This window comes from Bos javanicus, chromosome 11 (genome assembly GCF_032452875.1).
Source record: "Bos javanicus breed banteng chromosome 11, ARS-OSU_banteng_1.0, whole genome shotgun sequence".
Taxonomy (NCBI): domain Eukaryota; kingdom Metazoa; phylum Chordata; class Mammalia; order Artiodactyla; family Bovidae; genus Bos; species Bos javanicus.
The window spans coordinates 4,946,254-4,972,983 of NC_083878.1; the positions used below are offsets into that span (position 1 = coordinate 4,946,254).

General features: G+C 40.4%; 1 protein-coding gene and 1 non-coding gene across 7 annotated transcripts in view; one reads left to right on the forward strand and one right to left on the reverse strand.

Annotated features, from left to right (window-relative positions):
* The window catches only part of AFF3 (ALF transcription elongation factor 3), a 635,458-nt gene that overhangs the window by 104,967 nt on the left and 503,761 nt on the right, over nucleotides 1-26,730 (reverse strand). The window lies entirely within an intron of this gene.
* TRNAW-CCA (transfer RNA tryptophan (anticodon CCA)) lies at nucleotides 18,943-19,014 on the forward strand. The gene has a single exon. It is a non-coding gene; the product is annotated as a tRNA-Trp (tRNA).

The window sequence follows — 26,730 nt, forward strand, 5'->3', positions numbered from 1 at the left end:
GTCTGGGTATGTAAAAAACTCTAATTCGAAAAGATACATGCACCCCAGTGTTCACGGCAGCACTGTTCACAATAGTCAAGACATGGAAACAGCCTAAATGTCCATTACCAGATGGATGGATAAAGAAGAAATGGTACGCGTATATGATAGAATATTATTCAGCCACCAAAAAGAATGGAACTTTGCCATTGGCAGTAACATGGATGAGCTTGGAAGGCATTATGCTTAGTGAAGTTATGTCAGATAGAGAGAGACAAATATTGTATGATGTCACTTACACACAGACTCTAAAACATTCAAGAAACTAGTGAATATAACAGAAAGGAAACACACCCAGATATAGAGCACAAAGTAGTGGTTACCAGGGGGAGGGAGGCGGGGGAGGTTAAAGGACTGGGTGTAAGATAGGCTCAAGGAGGTATTGCAGCCTCCTTGGGGAATACAGCCGATATTTGTCAGTAACTGCAAATGGAAAGTAACTTTTAAAACTGCATTTAAAAAAATGCTAAGATCTCACCACTGCCCCTCCAAAAGTTTGGGTGTGCAAGGTTCCAGTTGCTTACGGGATGTCAAGAGGAGATGCCGAGTAGACAATTGGATTTGTGAGACAAAACTGTTAAATGCCAGTTAAGAACACAACATCAATATGTTTTCGGCAAGTGACAATCACAAGGAGAGAGATGGTTTGGTTTTCTGGATCTGCATTTTGGTATTGGTCTAAGAGAAGCAGATCTAGACTCCAGCTGGGGAGCACACACTTCTGTCTCTGCACTTCAAGTGGGCATGACCTCCATCTGCTACCCAGCATCAGGTTTACGACCAGGACAGTCAAGGAGGTACCACTGCAGCAGTAATTACAATCGCATCCCATCATTGTGTTAGGCTTGCCTCCACATTTAATTACTTGAATAAACACGATCACAGCTAATCTTAGTTCATTTGTGTTTGGCTCTAATTGAAGCAGGCTATGAAATTTACACGGACGCTCACATCTTTCTAGGAATTCTGGCTGGTAAGGCCTTAGTATTTTCTTGCCATTCTTCTTCAAGTTGAAACTTGCATTTATTAACTTATTTCCCTGTTTAATTTCCTTCTACCTCTATTAGCACATTTTATGTTTCATTAACTTAATTTTTATGCTGTTGTTTTTCATTTTGGTCCTAGCTGATGAGTGTCTTTAACTTTATGTTGCAAGTTTCCATTTGGTGTTTTCCAATCCATTTAGCAATATTTGCAAGACAAAGGAAAGAGTCTATATCTTTTCTTTTCAAGTAATAATGAGTACTTTGCATTTTTAGATTTCTAGAAATGCTGTCTAGGAAGCATTTTGCTCAGTGGACTTTGACCTTATCCTGTACCCTACAGGGGTCAGGCAGAGTCAGGCATGACACTATGATTTATCATCCAAATAAGAACAGTTTTGAGAGTGAAATGGGATGCTAACCAGATGAGTGTCATAGACAAGAGGAGAAAATCCTGCTTTCTTGGGGCACAACATACAGTCACTTAAATAAAGATGACTCTACATATATAAACATGATCAGAATGAGCAGCACAGAATTTCAGGAACTGAGGAACTTGCCAAAAAAAAGCAAACAGCTGAATGTGGTCATTTGTGGACAAACCACCCCGACTCTTGGTGTCTCTTTAAATCAGGTCAGTGCTTCTCCTGTTCTTCCTCCAGCTCGTCCTCTGTTTAGAGTCTGCCTACAACCTGAGGTCCTTTTTATGAAGACTGCCTTGACCACTCAGGCTCCTGTTGACCCTCCAACTCTCAAAGCTCCAGGTCAGAACATGGCTTAGAGCTGGGGTCTATTCTTTTCTGGGGAACTTGCCATCTGTTTCACGGGAATTTAGTCTTGGCTAAAACTCAAGTCCCCTGAAGATCACTAAAGGCAGAGATCTCAGCTCATCCTCACTCTGCTGGAAAGAGCCTGCCGTGGATGGACAGCACCTGCAGTGGGATTCGAGGTAGCATGTGAGTAGTAACTTCTAGTGATAACAAACGCTATTATGCGCCACGGCTCTGATTTCAGAGCTTTGCTGAAATGCACTTTTTCCTCTTAGCTGCATATTCTTTCTCTATTTTACTATCTTGAAAAGCTAGGATACACTTTTCTTTAGAGAAATTTTGACTGGTTGTTTTAACTGCATGGCTTTGATTCGCATGTCTACCAGGGATTACTTTGCCAACAAAGGTCCGTCTAGTCAAGGCTATGGTTTTTCCGGTGGTCATGTATGGATGTGAGAGTTGGACTGTGAAGAAAGCTGAGCACTGAAGAATTGATGTTTTTAAACTGTGGTGTTGGAGAAGACTCTTGAGAGTCCCTTGGACTGCAAGGAGATCCAACCAGTCCATTCTAAAGAAGATCAGTCCTGGGTGTTCTTTGGAAGGACTGATGCTAAAGCTGAAACTCCAGTACTTTGGCCACCTCATGCGAAGAGTTGACTCATTGGAAAAGACTCTGATGCTGGGAGGGATTGGGGGCAGGAGGAGAAGGGGATGACAGAGGATGAGATGGCTGGATGGCATCACAACTCAATGGACATGAGTTTGAGTGAACTCCGGGAGTTGATGATGGACAGGGGGGCCTGGCGTGCTGCGATTCATGGGGTTGCAAAGAGTTGGACACAACTGAGCGACTGAACTGAACTGAACTGAACCAGGGACTTGATAAAGATAGCAACTGACACTTATTAGTACTTGTTATATCCTATGGAAAGTGCTGATTAGAGTTGATGATACCAGATGGTCTGCTGGATAACATTATCTTAAAATTTGGATTCTGTTACCAACGTACTGATCTGGGGGCCTACTTAAGGTTGGTGGCCATCCTAACTTGGCAATTCAAACCTTCTGAGAGGGATTAAGAGGCACTCTTGTCTCCAGTGAGCATTTCCAGGACATTTTACTCTAGAGACAACTCTATGAACAATGGTGACATTTGCCATGCTGCCCCTTCTGCATCCAGGAGGGGTTTGCCATCACAAGAGAAGAGTTGGGGGCAGCTGCTAAGGGTTAGGAGAGAGAAGGGAAGGTGTGGGGATCGTGTGAGCACACGCCCCAGGGGCTGTCCTCCAACCACAGTGACTGATGTCTGATTCCTCCCAGGAGGCGAGGGCCCCGGGGAGGGCCTGGATGATACAGGCACCTAGAGTGATGGGCCATACAGACCATGAGGGCAACGCTGTGGGTCAGAGAGTCCTGGTGGATTCCTGGGGGAGGTCTATATGGTAAAGCAGGTGGTAAATGGTACTAAGAGGTCAATCTGCAGTGGGTGGGTAATGGCAGGAAGACCCACAGCCATGCATTAGGCTATTAGTGTGGCGGGGCTTGGGGAGGGTGGGTGGGGGGCGGGCAGAAGCAAGCTGGGTGACACTCAGCTCTTTGCCAGGTCTTGGGGAGCAACTTGTGCTTCAAGAGCTGTGGAATCACTGTCCTAGAGCAAGTAGCCTCTTCTTCCTGGGCATCTAGGAATTTGCTCTATAAAGGACCAGACTGAGGGAGGCTAGATACCAGGTCCTTAAGGACAGGAAGTGGGTACCAGTTACATGACTGAACAACTCTTGGTGCAGTACAAGGTCTACCAACAGCACAGGGCACATAGATACTTGACAAATATAATGTCCCTAGGTGACCAAGACATGATGGTGTTTCTGCCAAAGCCCTGACGGAGGATGGATTAACTTTCTCTCATTCATTCATTCACTCCGTTTGACTTCATTACTAAAAAGATTTGTGTCAGAGGATGAGAACTCAAAATCAGCAACAGATTTAAAAGTCTCTCACAGATTTTAAAGTTTATTCAAGCTTTTGTTAGTATAATTACAAACCAAAGAGGTTTTTTTTTTTTTTCTTAATTTTAAAAGAATGAGAAAGTCAGTCTTTTGTGTTTAAACAGGCATTACCCTTCAATTGCCAGTTACTCTTTTAGGTAAGTTGTTGTTGTTGTTTAGTCTGTTAAGTCATGTCCAGCTCTTCTGTGACCCCATGGACTGCAGCTGGCCAGGTAAGAAGATGTGAAAAATCTTTGCTGAACTATTATTTTGTTAAAAATCAAAATGGCATGCTCTATGTACCTGCTTTCTTACAAGAAATTCATTTTGGGGTTTCCCTGCTGGCTCTAGTTAAGAATCTGCCTGCCGATGCAGGAGACATGGGTTCCATCCCTGGACCTGGGAAGATCCCACATGTATGTGCGTGTGTGTACACGCTCAGTCACTCAGTCATGTCCAATTCTTTGCGGCCCAATGGACTGCAGCCTGCCAGGCTCTTCTGTCCATGAGATTTCTGCGGCAAGAATACTGGAATGGGTTGCCATTTCCTTCTCCAGGAATCTCTTCCACCCAGGGACAGAACCCAAGTCGCTTATGTCTCCTGCAGGGGCAGGTGGGTTCTTTACCACTAGCACCACCAGGGAAGGTCCCACAGGCCATGGAGCGACTAGGACCGAGAACCACAACTACTGAGCCTGTGTTCTGGAGCCTGGGAACCGCAACCAGTGAGCCTGTGTGCAGCAACCCTGAGGCCTGCATGCCCAGAGCCCATGTTGGGCAAGAAGGGAAACCACTGCATCAAGAAGCCTGCACACTGCAAATACAGAGCGGCCCCCACTCGCCACAGCCAGAAAAAGCCTGCACACAGCAACAAAGACCCAGCACGGCCAAATAATAAATTAATTAAATTTAAAAAAACTTGCAAATTGACCTTGGAATGAATTAAAATGCTGTAAGAAAATGTATAAATGAGCAACATAAAGAAAGTCTGTTCCTCCCCCTTCTTCCTAAAAAAAAAAAAAAAAAAAGAAAATTCATTTTTTTTCCTTGCGGCATTTTTCAATAAAAGCTTCTATCAAGGTACTAAATAAGAGACTGTTTTACTCTATGGGACTTCCCATCTCTGGACAGGTGGTAAACCACCAGTCTTTCTTGTCCTTCCCTCTCTGTTGCCCTCTCTCTGCCTCTCTCCCCTAAGTCGCCAGCTCACTATTCTCACCTCCTCCTCTGACTTTTAGATCTATTCTTCTAGCATTAGCTACTTGCCTTTACTTAGACAAATCAATTTTCCGGGTTCTTCCTGTACTCCTCTCCTTTTATTATATAAGTAAGCCTAAAAAATTCCAGCAATGTAGATGCAAACTTGGAGACTGGGGGAGAGGGGTCAGCTCAGAGAGCACAGGAGTCCTGCACATTTACCTCAGGCCTCACTCTACACCTCGCTTCCATTGGACTATTACTCTTTATAACAAAGAGATGAAGCCCTGAGCCTTTGGAGTGGGAGCACGGACTCCAAGACCCTAGACTACCAGAGAACTAACCCTAGGGAGTGTCAAATAGTGAGAACTCACACAAAGGAATCCACTCGAATACAAGACCCGGCATCACCCACCCACCAGTATCACCCTGTGCAGGACGCTTCATATGAATGACAAACAAAACAAAAATACAAACCCAATCATCAGCAGACGCTGAATGAGACACCACCTCACTCAGCCTTGCCCATCAGAGGAAAAACAAACCAACAGGAAAAAACTCAGCACAAACCTCCCCCTGTACAAAGCTTACACAAACCACTGGACCAAACTTAGGAGGGCAGAAACCAAAAGGAAGAAAGAATTCAACCTTGGAGCCTGGGAAAAGGAGACCTCAAACACAATACGTTTAAAAAAAATAATGAAAAGGCAGAGAAACACTGCACAAATGAAGGAACAAACTAGAAACACAGAAGTCCAAATAAATGAAGAGGATATAGGCAAACTACCTGAAAAAGAATTCAGAATAATGATAGTAAAGATGATCCAAAACCTTGAAAACAGAATGGAGAAAATGCAAGAATCAATTAACAAAGACCTAGAGGAATTAAAGAATAAACAGAGACAAACAACACAATGACTGAAATTTAAAATACTCTAGGAGAAATCAATAGCAGAACATCTGAGGCAGAAGAACGAACCAGTGAGCTGGAAGATAGAATGGTGGAAATAACTTCTGAAGAGCAGAATAAAGTAAAAAGAATGAAAAGAACTGAGGATAGTCCCAGAGACCTCTGGGACAATATCAAATGCACCAACATTCGAATTATAGGGGTCCCAGAAGAAGAAGAGAAAAAGAAAGGGTATGAGAAAAATTTTGAAGAGATTATAGTTGAAAATTTCCCCAACATGGAAAAGGAAATAGTCAAGTGCAAGAGGCACAAAGAGTCCCATACAGGATAAACCCAAGGAGAAACATGCCAAGTCACATACTAATCAAACTAATAAAGACTAAACACAAAGAAAGAATATTAAAAGCAGCAAGGGAAAAGCAACACGTAACCTACAAGGGAAACCCCAAACGTTTAACAGCTGATCTTTCAGCAGAAACTCAGCAGGCCAGAAGGGAATGGCAGGATATATTTAAAGTACTGAAAGGTAAAAATCTACAACCAAGATCACTATACTTGGCAAGGATCTCATTCAAAATTGATGGAGAAATAAAAAGCTTTTCAGACAAGCAAAAGTTAAGAGAATTCAGTACCATCAAACCAGCTTTATAACAAATGTTAAAGGGACTTGTATAGTCAAGAAATACAAGAGAAGAAAAAGATCTACAAAATCAACCCCAAACAATTAAGAAAATGGCAATAGGAACATATATATCAATAATTACTTTAAATGTAAATAGATTAAATGCTTCATCCAAAAGATACAGATTGGCTGAATGAATACAAAAACAAGACCCACATATATATGCTGTCTACAAGAAGCCCACTTCAGACCTAAAGACACATATAGGATGAAAGTGAGAGGATGGAAAAATATATTCCATGCAAATGGGAAGCAAAAGAAAGCTGGAGTAGCAATCCTCATATCAGACAAAATAGACCTTAAAATAAAGAATATTACAAGATATAAGGAAGGACACTACATAATGATCAAGGGATCAATCCAAGAGGAAGACAGAGCAATTGTAAATATCTATGCTCCCAACATAGGAGCACCTCAATACATAAGACAAACACTAACAGACATAAAAGAAGAAATTGACAGTAACACAATAACTGTAGGAGACTTTAACACCCCACTCACACCAATGGACAGATCATTAAAACAAAATTAATAAGGAAACACAAGTCTTAAATTAGATGAGATGGATTTCATTGATATCTTCAGGACAGTCCATTCAAATGCAGAAGAATACACTTTCTTCTCAAGTGCACATGGAACATTCTCCAGGATAGACCACATCTTGGGTCACAAATCAAACCTCAGTAAATTTAAGAAAACTGAAATTGTATCAAGCATCTTCTTTGACCACAAGGCTATAAGACTAGATATCAATTACAAGAAAAAAACCATAAGAAACACAAACACATGGAGATTAAACAATATATTTCTAAATAACTAATAGGTTGTTGAAGAAATCAAAAGGGAAATAAAAAAAATTTCTAGAAACAAATGACAATGAAAACACAACAACTCAAAACCCATGGAATGCAGCAAAAGCAGTTCTAAGAGGGAAGTTTACAGGAATACAATCCTACCTCAAGAAACAAGAAAAACATAGAGTAGACAACCTAACTTTGCACCTAAAACAACTGGAAAAAGAACAAAAACCTCCCAAAATTAGTAGAAGGAAAGAACTCATAAAGACCCGAGCAGAAATAAATGAAAAAGAAATCAGAGAAACAACAGTAAAGATTAGTAAAACTAAGAGCCAGTTCTTTGAGAAGATAAACAAAATTCATAAACCTTTAGCCAGACTCATCAAGAAAAAAAGAGAGAAGAATCAAATCAACAAAATTAGAAATGAAAAAGGAGAGGTTACAACAGACAATGCAGAAATACAAAGGATTATAAGACTATTATGAACAACTATATGACAATAAAATGGATAACATGGAAGAAATGGACAGATTCCTAAAAAAGTTCAATCTTCCAAGACTGAACCAGGAAGAAATAGAAATTATGAACAACCCAATTATAAGCACTGAAATTGAAGCTGTGATAAAAAAATTTCCAAAAAAACAAAAGCCCAGGACCAGATGGCTTCACAGGAGAATTCTACCAAACATTTAGAGAAGAGCGAATGCCTATCCTTCTAAAACTTTCAAGAAATCGCAGAGGAAGGAACACTTCCAAACTCATTTTACGAGTTCACCACCACCCTGATACCAAAACCAAAGACCACACCAAAAAAAGAAAACTACAGGCCAATATCACTGATGAACATAGATGCAAAAATCTTCAACAAAATTTTAGCAAACAGAATTCAGCAACCCATTAAAAAGCTTATACAACATGATCGAGTTGGGTTTATTCCAGGGATGCAAGGATTCTTCAATACATGCAAATCAATCAATGTGATATATATTAACAAATTGAAAAATGAAAACCATATGATCATCTCAACAGATGCAGAAAAAGCCTTTGACAAAATCCAGCACCCATTTATGATTAAAACTCTTCAAAAAATGGGCATAGAAGGAACCTACCTCAACAAAGTAAGGGCCATATATGATAAGCCGACAGCAAACATTATTCTCAATGGTGAAAAACTGAAAGCATTCCCCCTAAGATCAGGAACAAGACAAGAGTGTCCACTTTCACCACTATTATTCAACATAGTTCTGGAAGTCCTAGCTACAGTAATCAGAGAAGAAAAAGGAATAAAAGGAATCCGGATCAGAAAAGAAGTAAAGCTCTCACTGTTTGCAGATGGCATGATACTGTACATAGAAAACCCTAAAGACAGTATCAGAAAATTACTAGAGCTAATCAGTGAACTTAGCAAAGTTGAAGGACACAAAATCAATACACTGAAATCTCTTGCATTTCTATATACTAACAGTGAAAAATCAGAAACAGAAATTAAGGAATCAATCCCATTCACCATTGCAACAAAAAGAATTAAATATCTAGGAATAAACTTACCTAAGGAGACAAAAGAACTGTACACAGAAAATTGTAAGACACTAACGAAAGAAATCAAAGGTGACATAAACAGATGGAGAGATATTCCATGTTCCCGGGTAGGAAGAATCAATATTGTGAAAATGACTACACTACAAAATGCAATCTATACATTCAATGTGATCCCTATCAAATTACCAATGACATTTTTCACAGAACTAAAACAAAAAATGTCACAATTCATATGGAAACACAAAAGATTCTGAATGGCCAAAGCAATCTTGAGAAAGAATGGAGCTAAGAGGAATCAACCTTCCTGACTTCAGATTATACTATGAAGCTATAGTCATCAAGACAGTATGGTACTGGCACAAAAACAGAAATACAGACCAATGGAACAAGATAGAAAGCCCAGAAATAAACCGATGCACCTATGGGTACCTTATTTTTGACAAAGGAGGCAAGAATATACAATGGGGCAAAGACAGCTTCCTCAACAAATGGTGCTGGGAAAACTGGACAGCTACATGTAAAAGAATGAAATTAGAACACTTCCTAACACCATACACAAAGATAAACTCAAAATGGATTAAAGACCTAAATGTAAGACCAGAAATTATAAAACTCTTAGAGGAAAACATAGGCAGAACACTCGATGACATTAATCAAAGCAAGATCCTCTATGATCTACCTCCTAAAGCATGGAAATAAAAACAAAAGTGAACAAGTGGGACCTGATCTGCACAGCAAAGGAGACTATATGCAGGGTGAAAAGACAACCCTCAGAATGGGAGAAAATAATAGCAAATGAAACAGCTGACAGAAGATTAAGTTCCAAAATATTCAAGCAGCTCATACAACTCAATACCAGAAAAACAAACAACCCAATCAAAAAGTGGGAAAAAGTGAAAGTGATGTTGTTCAGTTGTGTACGACTCTTTGTGACCCCATGGATTACCAGGATCCTCCATCCATGGGATTTTCCAGGCAAGGGTACTGGAGTGGGCTGTCATTTCCTTCTCCATGGGATCTTCCCGACCCAGGGATCGAATCCGGGTCTCTTGCATTGCAGACAGACACTTCACCGTCTGAGCCACCAGAGAAGCCCAACCTAAACAGACATTTCTCTAAAGAAGACATACAAATGGCTAACAAACACATGAAAAGATGCTCAACATCGCTCATTACTAGAGAAATGCAAATCAAAACCACAGTGAGATATTACCTCACACCAGTCTGAATGGCCATCATCAAAAAGTCTACAAACAATAAATGCTGGAGAGGGTATGGAGAAAAGGGAACACTCTTGCACTGTTGGTGGGAATATAAATTGATATAGCCACTATGGAAGATGGTATGGAGATTCCTTAAAAAACTAGGAATAAAACCACCACATGACCCAGAAATCCCACTCCTAGGCATATACCCTGAGGAAACCCAAATTGAAAAAGATACATGTAACCCATTGTTCCCTGCAGCATTATTTACAATAGCTAGAACATGGAAGCAACCTAGATGTCTATTGACATATGAATGTATAGATAAGTTGTGGTACATGTACACAATGAAATATTGCTCAGCCATAAAAAGGAATACATTTGAGTCAGTTCTAATGAGATGGATGAACCTAGAACCTATTATACAGAGTGAAGTGAGTCAGAAAGAGAAAGATAAATATCGTATTCTAACACATATATATGGAATCTAGAAAAATGGTACTTAAGAATTTATTTACAGGGCAGAAATGGAGAAAAAGACATAGAGGATAGACTTATGGACATGGGGAGAGGGGAGGAGAGGGTTAGATGTATGGAGAGAGTAACATGGAAACTTACATTATCATATGTAAAATAGATAGCCAACGGGAATTTGCTATATGGCTCAGGAAACTCAAACAGGGGCCCTGAATCAACCTAGAGGGGTGGGATGGGGAGGGAGATGGGAGGGAGGTTCAAAAGGGAGGGAATATATGTATACCTAAATGGCAACCCACTCCAGTGTTCTTGCCTGGAGAATCCCAGGGACGGGGGATCCTGGTGGGCTGCCGTCTATTGGGTTGCACAGAGTCGGACACGACTGAAGCAACTTAGCAAGCAAGCAAGCATGGCTGATTCATGTTGAGGTTTGACAGAAAACAACAAAATTCTGTAAAGCAATTATCCTCCAATTAAAAAATAAATAAATTAACACAGATGTATAGAACAGTCTTTTGGACACTGTGGGAGAGGGTGAGGGTGGGATGATTTGGGAGAATGGCATTGAAAAAAAAATTAAAAAAACAAACAAACAAAAAAAAAACCGTCCAGCAATGTAAATAAAGAACATTTGTGGAGAGAAGGGGAAGAGGAAGAGGAGGAAGGGAAGGGGAAGATGTTAAAATATATAGTTTAATAATTTTATGCAAATATCTATTTATACTAAAATACTTCTAAAAAATTGAAGTATGGGTGATTTACAATAGTATTGTGTTAATTTCAGGTACCCAGCAAAGTGATTCATACGTATATATTTTATACACAAATACATATGCATATGTATGTATTTTCAGATTCCTTTTCATTATAGGTTATTACAAGATACTGAATATAGTTCCCTGTGCTGTACAGTATATCCTTGTTGTTCATCCATTCTGTATATAGTGGTTAATCCTATACTCCTCATTTATTTCTCCCCTCTTCCCATTTGGTAACCACAAGATTGTTTTCTCTGTCTGTGAGTCTGTTCCTGTTTTGCATATAAGTTCATCTGTATCAGCCTTTTTTAGATTCCACATGTAGGTGACGTCATATGGTATTTGTCTCTCTCTCTCTGACTGACTTCACTCAGTATGGTAATCTCTAGGCCCATCCCTGTGGGTTCAAATGGCATTATTTCATTCTTTTTTATGACTAATACTCCATTGTGTATATATACCGCATCTTCTTTATCCATTCATCTATTCATGGACACTTAGGCTGCTTCTGGGTCCTGGCTATTACAAATAGTGCTGCTCTGAACACTGGGGCGCATGTGTCTTTTCCAGTTAGCGTTTAATCTTTTTCAGATATATGCCCAGGACTGGGATTGTTGGATCATACGGTTAATTCTATTTTTAGTTTTTAAAGGACTCTCCTTACCGTTCTCCACAGCGGCTACACTAGTTTACATTCCCATTAATAGTGTGGGAGGTTCCCTTTTCTACACACCCTCTCCATTTATTATCTGCAGACTCTTTGATGATGGCCATTCTGAGTGGTGTGAGGCGATACCTCATTGTAGTTTATGATTTGCATTTCTCTAATAATTAGCAATGTTGAGCATTTATTCATGTGTCTGTTGGCCATGTGTATGCCTTCTTTGAGAAAGTGTCTATTTAGGTCTTCTGCCCATTTTTTTTTTTAGGTTCTTTGTTTAAAAAATTTTTTTTTAAATCTAGTTTAGCACTTTTGTCTACTGACATTAAGATACAGAAGCAGAGGTTCTCTGAAGTTGGCTTGCTTGTGGCCACAGAGCCAGAGAGTAAGATAACTGGACACACACAGTGCCAGACAGCACCCTGGCCCTGCCTTTGCTGACCTGTGGACTGTTCGGGGCAGAGACTAAAGGGAAGGGGCCCAGACGCATTTTGGTTTCTGCCTGTCCCAGCCAAGAGGACTGGCGGGACACAGAGTGGATGTTGACAGACCTGGAGGTGAGATCTCTCCGGGCACGCTCATGCAGGAGTCATCTCTTAAGTCATCTCCCAAAGACCTAAAGACGGGAGGGCTTTATGTTTTTGAGACTAATCTTGATTCTTCAAGAGGTTTCTAGGCAGAAGCATATTGGTTATTTACAGCCTGCAAGAAACTCCCCAGGGAAGCTTTTTTTTTTAATCTCCAGGGCTCACTGTAACAGGACTACATATGTAAAGGAAGTACCCGCCCAGGTCAGGTCTGGTGCTGTTGGTCGAAGGTGAAAGATCAAGCTCAGTGGTCAATTCTCAGGTCAGTGAGAGCGGCAGAAGCGTTTAGATTCTGGGACAGTGTTGGCAAGGCAATAGCACCTTCCACATGAGTGAGTCCGTGTGTGTGTGTGTGTGTGTGTGTGTCTGTGCGCACATGTTTGTCAACTTCAAAGTGAATGCAAATAAGATCAACAACTATTGATGGCTGAGCTGCCCCAAGACCCTCTCTGAGTAGTACCTGAATTGCAGTTTCTGGTTCCTGGGAGTGGGAGGCTAAATTGGGAATATGCAGGGTGATGCAATCCAGACCTTGCAGGTTCTACGTGGCTGCCTGGCTTTCTGGCCTGCTCTTCAGGGCTTCGGGCAATCATAACTCCTCGAATCTTCGCACAGGGCAGTTTCAGTGCAGGCCAGACCTTGAGCGCAGCCAGGATGACGACGGTCCATTAATAACCCTCATCTTTGGCAGAGCGGGCGGACACTGGGATTGCTCACTCCCTGCTTTGGCGGGTTTACCAAATGCCTCTTGGAGCTTTTAACAGAGTCCTTATGCTACCTTCATTCCATGCTTTGGTGGAGTCCCATTCACTTCCCTTGCTGTAGTACGTGATTGGCTACTGTGAATGCAACCCAGACCCAGGGGTGCGAAAGATAGATGTAACTTTGTTCTTGTCTGAAGACAAGATGAAAGGAACATACAAATATTTTGATAGTTTTGTTAAAAATGCAACCTGTGCTTGAAGAACCAAAATCTAAGTCTGGCTTTCTGTTTCACAACACATCCTGTTGAATTAGACAAAGTAGCAATATTTGAATGTAAAAATGGGTTTGTTATGGTTAGGAAAGAGCCTCTTAATTTCACTTTACAAGCCAATTAGATAACATAAGAGAAAGCTGAAGTACTTCTGATTGTTTTACTATTGGTGTTAGGATTTTCACCTCTCAACTGACCACTGCTTGATGGTTTATACTTGAAAGTCTTTTCACACATAACATGTGTAATTGTGTCTTTTTCCTTCAACTGCCTCGGACTTTTAAGAATGAAGTCCAGTTAGAGATGAACTTGTTTGCAAAGCAGAAATAGAGACACAGGTGTAGAGAACAAACTTTTGGATACCAAAGGGGAAGGGAAGGTGGGACGAATTGGGATATTGAGATTGACATATATACAGTATAGAGACTATGTGTAAAATGGATAGGGCTTCCCAGGTGGCGCTCGTGGTAAAGAATCAGCCTGCCAATGCAGGAGACAGAAGAGATGCAGGTTCGATCCCTGGGATGGGAAGATTCCCCTGGAGGAGGAAATGGCAACCCACTCCAGTATTCTTGCCTGAAAAATCCAATGGATAGAGGGGCCTGGCAGGCTACAGTCTATGGGGTTGCAAAGAGTCAGACACGACTGAGTGTCTGAACACTATACAATAGATAACTAATGAGGACTTACTAGAACAGGGAACTCTACTCAGTGCTCTATGGTGATCTACATGGGGAGGAAATCTAAAAATGAGTGGATATATACGTATCAGGGATTCACTCTGTTGTACAGCAGAAATGAATACAACATTGTAAAGTGATAATACTCCAATAAAAACTGATTTAAAAAAGGAACAAAGTCCAGGTAGAAAGGAGAGGGACCCAGAGACGTCCCCAGAGACAGATTCCGGCAGCCTCACACTCTAGCACTTTTCTATGAGAAGGGGACCATGTCTGATGACATTTCAGAAACTGTCTGGTCTGCTTCTTTTTTTTTTTCTCCTTGGCCACGCCCTGTGGAATGCGGCATCTTAGTTCCCTGGTCAGGGATAGAAACTGTGACCCCGGCTGGGGAAGCATGGAGTCTTAACCACTGGACCACCTGGTAAGTCCTTGATCTGTTCCTTAAAGATCGTCTTGTTTCACTCAGCACAACTTTCAGCTACAGATCTGCCCAGGATGGAACTGCAAGTGCCCAGGGGCACTGAATTCCCGCGAAGGATTTTGTTCCCCGTATTACAGAAACAAGAGCCTAAGATGGGTCTCCTGAGGAACGCTGTGCTTCTGAGATAAACTGCTCCACTTGGAGAAGACTTGGAAAAACACAAACACAAATAAAACTTTCCAAGCGCATATCTGGACCAGAAACGTGAATGACTGTAGGGAGAGCCTCTCCCACGTGAAGGCCCCCAAGGCTGGGTATGAGTGATAGCACAGACTCCAGGCAGCGCCCACTCCTGAAGGGCTGAACCTCTGCAAATGCTACTGAAGGAAAAAACCCATGAAAGTCACAGGACAAAGGGCTCTTATCAGAGTCCTTTGAAGGCAGATTTCCACTTCCTCTGCCAACCTGTGCAGGGCTAGCGGCTTCATTTGAGAGGAGCGTGCCTATCTTCTTCTGTTTTCTGAATGGAGTCTCTTTTGGTGGTTCTGATATCCATTAAAAAAGCCTGGCTTAGTTGCCAAAATGTAGCTTCCTCTGAATTCTTCAGCTTAACAAAGCCATGAGTCTCCATTTTTGTGTTAATTGTATGTTTGCCCAAATTTAATGGATCACCTTTTAATTTCTACATAATTTTCTCATTTTCCAGATACCCACTGGGGATCCTCAGACTGAAATCAGTCACATCCCATGGTCCAAGCTGAGTGGACACAACTAAGCTTCCATCAATCTCAGGTACCCAGGGGAGGTTTGAGAAAAAAAAGTTAGAAGACAAAGTTGTGGGCCTTGGTATATCTGAGCTCCATGACATGTAGGTTGGCTGACCGTTTCAGTTTTGGAAATGCCTGTTGATTAACATAAAAAAGATTTAACTACATTCTTGTGTATCCCCATCTATGCTTATGCTTCTCACAAATGATGTTTATAAAGATTGGCATCATGTTAACCAACAAGGACCTACTGTAAAGCACAGGAAACTCTGCTTGATGTTATGTGGCAGCCTCGATGGGAGGGGAGTTTTGGGGAGAATGGACATATGAATATGTGTGGCTGAGTCCCTTCACAGTTTATTTGAAACTGTCACAATATTGTTTGTTAAATGGCTATACTCTGATATAAAATAAAAAGTTTAATAAAAGAGTGGTATCATATAATAACGGAGAAGGCAATGGCACCCCACTCCAGTACTCTTGCTTGGAAAATCCCACGGACGGAGGAGCCTGTTAGGCTGCAATCCATGGGGTTGCTAAGAGTTGGACACGACTGAGCCACTTCACTTTCACTTTTCACTTTCCTGCATTGGAGAAGGAAATGGCAACCCACTCCAGTGTTCTTGCCTGGAGAATCCCAGGGACGGGGGATCCTGGTGGGCTGCCGTCTATGGGGTCGCACAGAGTCGGACACAACTGAAGTGACTTAGCATAGCATAGCATCATATAATAAAACTGGCCATCTTAAAAGAATTTTGCATTTGCTTCTGGTGATAGTAAAATTTTATGTATAAAATATTACCTAACTAAACTTTAGGGCCATTAAACCAATAAACAGACAAAAACCTCCTGGTGAATACTGGTGTTTCACTGACTGTGACTGAAGGTTTGAATTATGATTACTTCATATGACAAAGATCTGATCGTTTTCAAAGAGAGTTACTGTTCTGTTTCCATATTAACAAGAAGCCAATCTATCAGTATAGTTAAACTGGATAGGTAGCTTAGGTACAGTACTAATGAAATACTAAAAATAAAAACAAACATAAACTACTCCTTTTTTCTATTTTTGCTATTATGTTTAATATATGTAATATATTACATACATTCCCTGGTGGCTCAGACGGTAAAGAATTTGCTTGCAATATGGGGGACCTGGGTTTGATCCCTGGGTTGGGAAGATCCCCTGGAGAAGGGAACAGCTAACCACTCCAGTACTCTGGCCCGGAGAAGGAGGAGCCTGGCAGACTACACTCCATGGGCTCGCAAAGAGTCAGACATGACTGAGCGACTCTCACTTAATATATGTAATGCATACTTTTTTGTACAGTCATTGAGAATAGGGCATTTCCCAGCATTTAAAAAGTACTTTGGATTTTTGAGGTTAAATGATCATAATGAATATTACAAATGTGTAATTCATCAAGACTGACAAGCTAGCATCTTGCACGATATCTGACATTTAGTAGGCATTCAAGATTGTTCTGAGAATGACTTTTATGGAAAAATGTTTTAGTTCTTGTTGGCTACAAATCCCATCTATGATACAGGTCATTTCTAATGTAGCAGAAACTTGATTTTGGAGCCTCAGCCCTCAAACCTGGTCCTGATTACTGCTTCAACTCCTGTTTATATAATTCTACACAATTTTGGCAGGAATCAAGAGCACATACCAGGGTGTTGGCTTTTATGAATCTCCTGAGATGTGAATGTCAAGTTGACTGGATGAACTCTGGCCACAAATCCCAGACAAGCACAATGACTCTATTTATTCAGACTTGGCCGCCTGAATGCAGATTGACTCTGAGGGTAATAAATTTTCACAGGCAAAGAACTTCAGCATCCACCAAACTGATCCCAAGAAGAAAAATGCGCTCAGGGAAGTGGAGCTGGGCTGCAAGAACCTCCTGTATTTTTATTTCACATCTGCATGTCATTCAGCTGATTCATTTGGTGACTGATGGGCATGCCCTGCTGATGGTTTCAGAGGTTCTGAAAAGCTCTGCTTTCTGTTATGCAATTGTCATATTAAAAAGGAACAAGAGAGAAAATGAACAGCGGCCATTACGATTGGCAATCTGCTTTTAATATTACACCCAGAGCTGATGTTACTTATCCAGTGACCTCTACGGTAAAGAGCAGAAAATTGAGATGGGAATGTTCTGCATGCTTCTTCATCAGAAACCAACGTTAACAAAAAGCAGTAAGAACTGCAATTCGGCACTCAGAGCAGCCTCACCTATAATCCTGACACCTTGGTGAGCGAAGCTTTAGCATTTTTCTCAGACGACTAGATTCTTTTTGAGAGAGATTATTAGCACTCTATGCGTTAAGAAGAAGCAAAGAACTGGCTCTTTAACTGGCAGATTTATGTTAGCTATGTGGACATCTATTCAATTAATTGTGTGCTCTCCAAATATTGATTGGGGATTAAAAGGTAACTTTTCTTCATTGTGAGAAGCAAATGATGCCAGTAGGAAAATTTCCCTCTGCAGATTATATCCCATGATCACTGCCTGTAAAATTAAAACTGTCAGTTTAAGTGGATAAACCATGCTCATTTAAAGAGAAAAATGCAGTTATATAATTAAAATGAAAAGACTGCCTAATATGTGTGGATAATGTAATTACTGGAAGCCGCAGACACACACATAGCCATTCAATTTGGATCCCTGCGCCTTACTTCCCTGAGTTAATGTATTTGTTGTCTCTGAAATGCTGTCTGCAGTTGACACCATCTCGGCTACTCCTTGTTGAATGTTTTAATCACATGGCCTTATCCTTACACCTTACCTATAATAATTTCAACTAAGTACTTGCTGTATCCAACCGCCCAAGCTCGCCCTCCTCACTTGAGAGGCAGAACTCATTTTTTAAACTTGCCTTTTATTTACTTACTTTTATTTTTGGCTTCAATGAGTGGCATGCAGGATCTTAGTTCCCCAACCAGGGATTGAACCCATGCCCCTCTGCAGTGGAAGCATGGAGTTTTAACCACTGGATTTCCAGGGAAGTCCCAGAACTCATTTTTTTCACTGAATGGGAAGATACGCAATATAATTCATCTCTCCCTTTGAAATCCACCAAAAAATTCCTTTAGTACTTAGTACTTTCAGGAAGCACTTTGTCTTAAATCTTTTAACTCCGTCACTTTCTTCCAAAGAAATACTGGTGTCCAGAAATGTTAAAACCAAGGGTCACAGGCAAGGAGGTGCCACACATATTCTGTGTCCTTCCTTAATTTACCCAAACAAGAAATCTGACTCTCAAATCATCTGTCTTATTTCTAGTTTGGGTGTCAAAGGTATGAAAATTATAAGAATAAACATGAGACTGAACATCCATTTTCCTTAAATGTCCAAATTCATTAAACCTGGTCACAATTCCAGTTCTAGAGATTACAGTCAGTGTGAAAGGGGAGGCTGTGAAGAAATCTGTTCTCTTGGTTTCAGAGATTTCTGGAAAGTTATAACCTCAGTATGCCCTGGCATGAAGCTGAAGGCTTCCCAGGTGGCTCAGATGGTAAAGCATCTGCCCCCAATGCAGGAGACCCGGGTTCGATCCCTGGGTTGGGAAGATCCCCTGGAGAAAGGCATGACAACCCACCCCAGTATTCTTGCCTGGAGAACTCCATGGACAGAGGAGCCTAGCAGGCTACAGTCCATGCGGCCGCAAGGAGTTTGACACAGTTGAGCATAAAGCGGTTGTTGACGTTTCTACAGAGATTGGATAAATGTTTTTCTCCTAAATAGGTAGGTCAATTGTGTATTTATCTACAATTTTTGACCTTGGGTCTGTGTTTTTTGTCTTCTTTGTCAACACTTTTGATCTTCTGATAAGACTAATTTGAAAAATCACAGTGTTCAGTAATAGACCGAAAGTCATCTTTGATACTGAACAATAGACAGCAGGAAGTACTCTTAATTCAACTGAACATTATGCACCATTCACATATCCGTTCAGCAAGTACACAGCACCTTTGCTGTGTCAAATACAGTCCCTTCCCCTCAGGAAACTTCCAATCTGGTTGGTAGAGATATTTTTAAGAATAAATATAATGCATAACTAAAATTATGATGAGACCTAAGAAGAAAGGTTAGGTTATCATGACAAGGACTAACAAAGGGCCCAAGTTAGATTACTGAAGGCTCCCTGGTGAAGTGGAATTGATGCTGCACCTCCAAGATGAGTAGGTATTAGCAGGGCCAAAAATGAGGGAGGAGAGGTCTACGGAGGCCCTAAGCCACCTGGGCTCAACTTCCTGGAGGAGCTGAAATAAGACCCGTGGAGTGGAAATACCATGACCCATTTCAATGTGAAGTGAAGCGGAAGCCCTGAGTGAAGCCAGCCTGTGTAGGGTGCTGTCAGCTACCCTATGGGCTTTGGATTGCACCCCAAGTAGAATGGGAGCCCATTTAAGATTTTAGATTAAGGAATGACTTGATCTGATTTTGATGATCTGATTTGATATTTTTAAAAAGATCCCTGTGTATTCTAGAGGGGTAAGAAGAGAGATATGCTGGTTCCTACTGGACTGGTTTAGACTAGTCAGGATGAAAAGAGGTGAGATGGATGGACTAACAGCTGTGAATTTATAGGACTTGGAGATAAAACTAACATTGGAGTGCGGAACGGGGGCGTCATCAAGGATGAGTCTGATGTTTCCAGACTTGAACAACTGGGTGTCTGGCAGTTCTAGGTTAGAAATGGAAACAATCACAGGGGGAACATATTTGTGTGTGGGTAGGGAGAGGGGTGGCAAAAACCAGAACTCCAGTTTAGCACAAACTGGATCTGAAATGCCTGTGAGACATCCAAGTGGAAAAATCAAGCAGGTCTGTGGTTCAGAAGAGAGCTCTGAGCTGAGGATTTAACTTCAGAAATTGTGAGCATATAAAAACTGAAGACTGTGGGAATTGATGAGATCACCCTGAGAGAGACAGACAGACAGAGGAAGTAGGGAATATAAATCAGGAATAAATGATGAAACATTCCAACATTCAAGACTGGATGGAGGAGGAGCAGTCAGCAAAGGAGTCTGAGAAGAAGACGGACAAGAAACAAGGAGGATCTGATATTAGAAACCTCCAGAAAAGTGGAATAACCAACAGTTTTCAATGCTGTAAGCTAAGCTAAGTCACTTTAGTCGAGTACGACTCTGTACGACCCCATAGATGGCAGCCCACCAGGCTTCCCCGTCCCTGGGATTCTCCAGGCAAGAACACTGAAGTGGGTTGCCATTTCCTTCTCCAATGCAGGAAAGTGAAAAGTGAAAGTTAAATTGCTCAGTCGTGTCTGACTGTAGCGACCCCATGGACTGCAGCCTACCAGGCTCCTCTGTCCATGGGATTTTCCAGGCAAAAGTACTGGAGTGGGGTGCCATTGCTTTCTCCAATGCTGTAAGTCTTCTGAAAAGAGACTTCAGCAGGAAAAAGCCTGAAAAGAGCCTAGCACATGTGGCTCTGCAGACCCACTGCAGACACTGTGACCCAGTAAGTAGTTCTGGTAGAGAGGAGAGGCAGAAAAGAATTCAAGGAGTGAGTCCCCAAGTAACTGAGAGGAAACTCTTGATAAGAGGGAGGCAGTGTCCTCCTGTAATAGGGAGAAGGGAGAAGATGAATGAAGGAAAAGGCAGTTGTGTCCATCTGGTTACAGGAAGATGACGCTTTCCTGCTAGATGCCAGTCAGCATGGTGTGCACTAGGGAAGTAAAGATGAATAAGGCACAGAATAAGATTCAGGTCATTCACTCAAGAAGTCAGGAAGACAGATAACTAAATCTCATATTATCAATTCTGCGATGGAGGTGATTACAGGATCCTAAGGGAGAAAACTTAAAAATTCCATCACCAGTGAACTGTTAAATGTATATAATGTAATACCTAGAAGAGGCACTAAAAAAGCTATATAAAGAGATACACTCAAAAATACTATACATAAACAGAAATGGAATTCTATAAAATGTTCAAGGAACATTTTATCAAGAAAACAGAAAAATGAAAAAAAAAAAAGAGAACAAACAGAAGACAGAAAATAAAATGAAAGATTAAGTCCTAACATAATTAATTATCATTAATGTAACATTATGTTACATTAATTAATATTGATTAGTTACCTTAATTTTCAACCAATAATTACATTAAATGTAAATGGTCCAAATACATTGAATTAAAAGACAGAAATTGCAAAGAGGATAAAAGATATGACAACCATATGTTGTCTGTAAGAAACCAATTTCAAATATAACAATATAGGTAGGTTGTAAGTAAAAGAATGGGAAAAGTTATATCATGCAAACATTGATTAAAAGAAACCAACAGCTGCCACACTGATATCAAGTAAAGTAGACATCAGTACAAAGAAATTTAGGAGAGCTAGAGTGGAACATGAGAGAAGGCCATGGCACTCCACTCCAGTACTCTTGCCTGGAAAATCCTATGGACAGAAGAGCCTGGTGGGCTACAGTCCGTGGGGTTGCGAAGAGTCGGACACAACTGAGCGACTTCACTTTCACTTTTCCCTTTCATGCATTGGAGAAGGAAATGGCAACCCACTCCGTGTTCTTGCCTGGAGAATCCCAGGGACGGGGGAGCCTGGTGAGCTGCCATCTATGGGGTCGCACAGAGTCGGACACGACTGCAGCGACTCGGCAGCAGCAGCAGCAGAGTGGAGCATGTGTGCCAAGTTGCTTTAGTCGTGTCCAGCTCTTTGCAACCCTCTGGCTGTAGCCCGCCAGGCTCCTCTGTCCTTGGGATTCTTCAGGTAAGAATACTAGAGTGGGTTTGCCATGCCCTCCTCCAGGGGATCCTCCTAACCCAGGGATCGAGCCCAGGTCTCTTATGTCTCCTGCATTGGCAGGCAGGTTCTTTACCACTAGTGCCACCTGGGAAGCCCAGAGTGGCACAAACATAATGATAAAAGGTCAACCCACCAAGAAGACATAGCAATCCCAAATGTGTGCACAAAATAACAGCAGTAAAACATGTGAAGTGAAAACACTGACGGAATAGAAAGGAGAAATAGACAAATCCACCACTGTAGTTGGAGGCTTCAACACTCCTCTCCCAACAACTGACGGAGCAACTAGACAGAAAGTCAGCAAGGATATAGAATATAAAACAAAAGAGACCATAGCAAAAATCAACAAAACCAAAAGCTGGTTCTTTGAAAGGATAAATAAAATTGACAAACCATTAGCCAGACTCATCAAGAAACAAAGGGATAAAGCCCACTTGATCATGGTGTATGATCTTTTTAATGTGTTGTTGGATTCTGATTGCTAGAATTTTGTTAAGGATTTTGCATCTATGTTCATCAGTGATATTGGCCTGTAGTTTTCTTTTTTTGTGGGATCTTTGTCAGAGGGCTTTATCCCAGGGATGCAAGGATTCTTCAATATCCGCAAATCAATCAATGTAATACACCACATTAACAAATTGAAAAATAAAAACCATATGATTATCTCAATAGAGGCAGAGAAAGCCTTTGACAAAATTCAACATCCATTTATGATAAAAACTCTCCAGAAAGCAGGAATAGAAGGAACATACCTCAACATAATAAAAGCTATATATGACAAACCCACTGCAAACATTATCCTCAATGGTGAAAAATTGAAAGCATTTCCTCTAAAGTCAGGAACAAGACAAGGGTGCCCACTTTCACCATTACTATTCAACATAGTTTTGGAAGTTTTGGCCACAGCAATCAGAGCAGAAAAAGAAATAAAAGGAATCCAAATTGGAAAAGAAGAAGTAAAACTCTCACTATTTGCAGATGACATGATCCTCTACATAGAAAACCCTAAAGAGTCCACCAGAAAATTACTAGAAATAATCAATGACTACAGTAAAGTTGCAGGATATAAAATCAACACACAGAAATCCCTTGCATTCCTATACACTAATAATGAGAAAACAGAAAGAGAAATTAAGGAAACAATTCCATTCACCATTGCAACGGAAAGAATAAAATACTTAGGAATATATCTACCTAAAGAAACTAAAGACCTATATATAGAAAACTATAAAACACTGGTGAAAGAAATCAAAGAGGACACTAATAGATGGAGAAATATACCATGTTCATGGATTGGAAGAATCAATATAGTGAAAATGAGTATACTACCCAAAGCAATTTATAGATTCAACGCAATCCCTATCAAGCTACCAACAGTATTCTTCACAGAGCTAGAACAAATAATTTCACAATTTGTATGGAAATACAAAAAACCTCGAATAGCCAAAGCGATCTTGAGAAAGAAGAATGGAACTGGAGGAATCAACTTACCTGACTTCAGGCTCTACTACAAAGCCACAGTTATCAAGACAGTATGGTACTGGCACAAAGACAGAAATATTGATCAATGGAATAAAATAGAAAGCCCAGAGATAAATCCACGCACATATGGACACCTTATCTTCGACAAAGGAGGCAAGAATATACAATGGATTAAAGACAATCTCTTTAACAAGTGGTGCTGGGAAATCTGGTCAACCACTTGTAAAAGAATGAAACTGGACCACTTTCTAACACCATACACAAAAATAAACTCAAAATGGATTAAAGATCTAAACGTAAGACCAGAAACTATAAAACTCCTAGAGGAGAACATAGGCAAAACACTCTCTGACATACATCACAGCAGGATCCTCTATGACCCACCTCCCAGAATATTAGAAATAAAAGCAAAAATAAACAAATGGGACCTAATTAACCTTAAAAGCTTCTGCACATCAAAGGAAACTATTAGCAAGGTGAAAAGACAGCCTTCAGAATGGGAGAAAATAATAGCAAATGAAGCAACCGACAAACAACTAATCTCAAAAATATACAAGCAACTCCTACAGCTCAACTCCAGAAAAATAAATGACCCAATCAAAAATGGGCCAAAGAACTAAATAGACATTTCTCCAAAAAAGACATACAGATGGCTAACAAACACATGAAAAGATGCTCAACATCACTCATTATCAGAGAAATGCAAATCAAAACCACTATGAGGTACCATTTCACACCAGTCAGAATGGCTGCGATCCAAAAGTCTACAAATAATAAATGCTGGAGAGGGTGTGGAGAAAAGGGAACCCTCTTACACTGTTGGTGGGAATGCAAACTAGTACAGCCACTATGGAGAACAGTGTGGAGATTCCTTAAAAAACTGGAAATAGAACTGCCTTATGATCCAGCAACCCCACTGCTGGGCATACACACTGAGAAACCAGAGGAAAGACACGTGTACCCCAATGTTCATCGCAGCACTGTTTATAATAGCCAAGACGTGGAAGCAACCTAGATGTCCATCAGCAGATGAATGGATAAGAAAGCTGTGGTACATATACACAATGGAGTATTACTCAGCCATTAAAAAGAATACATTTGAATCAGTTCTAATGAGGTGGATGAAACTGGAGCCTATTATACAAGTGAAGTAAGCCAGAAGGAAAACATAAATACAGTATACTAACGCATATATATGGAATTTAGAAAGATGGTAACAATAACCCGGTGTACGAGACAGCAAAAGAGACACTGATGTATAGAACAGTCTTATGGACTCTGTGGGAGAGGGAGAGGGTGGGAAGATGTGGGAGAATGGCAATGAAACATGTAAAATATCATGTAGGAAACGAGTTGCCAGTCAGTTTCGATGCATGATGCTGGATGCTTGGGGCTGTGCACTGGGACGACCCAGAGGATGGTATGGGGAGGGAGGAGGAGGAGGTTCGGGATGGGGAACACATGTATACCTGTGGGATTCATTTGATATTTGGCAAAACTAATACAATTATGTAAAGTTTAAAATAAAATAAAATTGGAAGAATAAAAAAAAAAAAAAAAAAAAAAAGAAACAAAGGGAGAAAAATCAAATCAATAAAATTAGAAACGAAAATGGAGAGATCACAACAGACAACACAGAAATACAAAGGATCATAAGAGACTATTATCAACAATTATATGCCAATAAAATGGACAACGAGGAAGAAATGGACAAATTCTTAGAAAAGTACAACTTTCCAAAACTCAACCAGGAAGAAATAGAAAACCTTAACAGACCCGTCACAAGCACGGAAATTGAAACTGTAATCAAAAATCTTCCAGCAAACAAAAGCCCAGGTCCAGACGGCTTCACAGCTGAATTCTACCAAAAATTTAGAGAAGAGCTAACACCTATCCTGCTCAAACTCTTACAGAAAATTGCAGAGGAAGGTAAACTTCCAAACTCATTCTATGAGGCCACCATCACCCTAATACCAAAACCTGACAAAGATCCCACAAAAAAAGAAAACTACAGGCCAATATCACTGATGAACATAGATGCAAAAATCCTAAACAAAATTCTAGCAATCAGAATCCAACAACACATTAAAAAGATCATACACCATGACCAAGTGGGCTTTATCCCAGGGATGCAAGGATTCTTCAATATCCGCAAATCAATCAATGTAATACACCACATTAACAAATTGAAAAACAAAAACCATATGATTATCTCAATAGATGCAGAGAAAGCCTTTGACAAAATTCAACACCCATTTATGATAAAAACTCTCCAGAAAGCAGGAATAGAAGGAACATACCTCAACATAATAAAAGCTATATATGACAAACCCACAGCAAACATTATCCTCAATGGTGAAAAATTGAAAGCATTTCCTCTAAAGTCAGGAACAAGACAAGGGTGCCCACTTTCTCCATTACTATTCAACATAGTTTTGGAAGTTTTGGCCACAGCAATCAGAGCAGAAAAAGAAATAAAAGGAATCCAAATTGGAAAAGAAGAAGTAAAACTCTCACTATTTGCAGATGACATGATCCTCTACATAGAAAACCCTAAAGACTCCACCAGAAAATTACTAGAACTAATCAATGATTACAGTAAAGTTGCAGGATATAAAATCAACACACAGAAATCCCTTGCATTCCTATACACTAATAATGAGAAAACAGAAAGAGAAATTAAGGAAACAATTCCATTCACCATTGCAACGAAAAGAATAAAATACTTAGGAATATATCTACCTAAAGAAACTAAAGACCTATATATAGAAAACTATAAAACACTGGTGAAAGAAATCAAAGAGGACACTAATAGATGGAGAAATATACCATGTTCATGGATTGGAAGAATCAATATAGTGAAAATGAGTATACTACCCAAAGCAATTTATAGATTCAATGCAATCCCTATCAAGCTACCAACAGTATTCTTCACAGAGCTAGAACAAATAATTTCACAATTTGTATGGAAATACAAAAAACCTCGAATAGCCAAAGCGATCTTAAGAAAGGA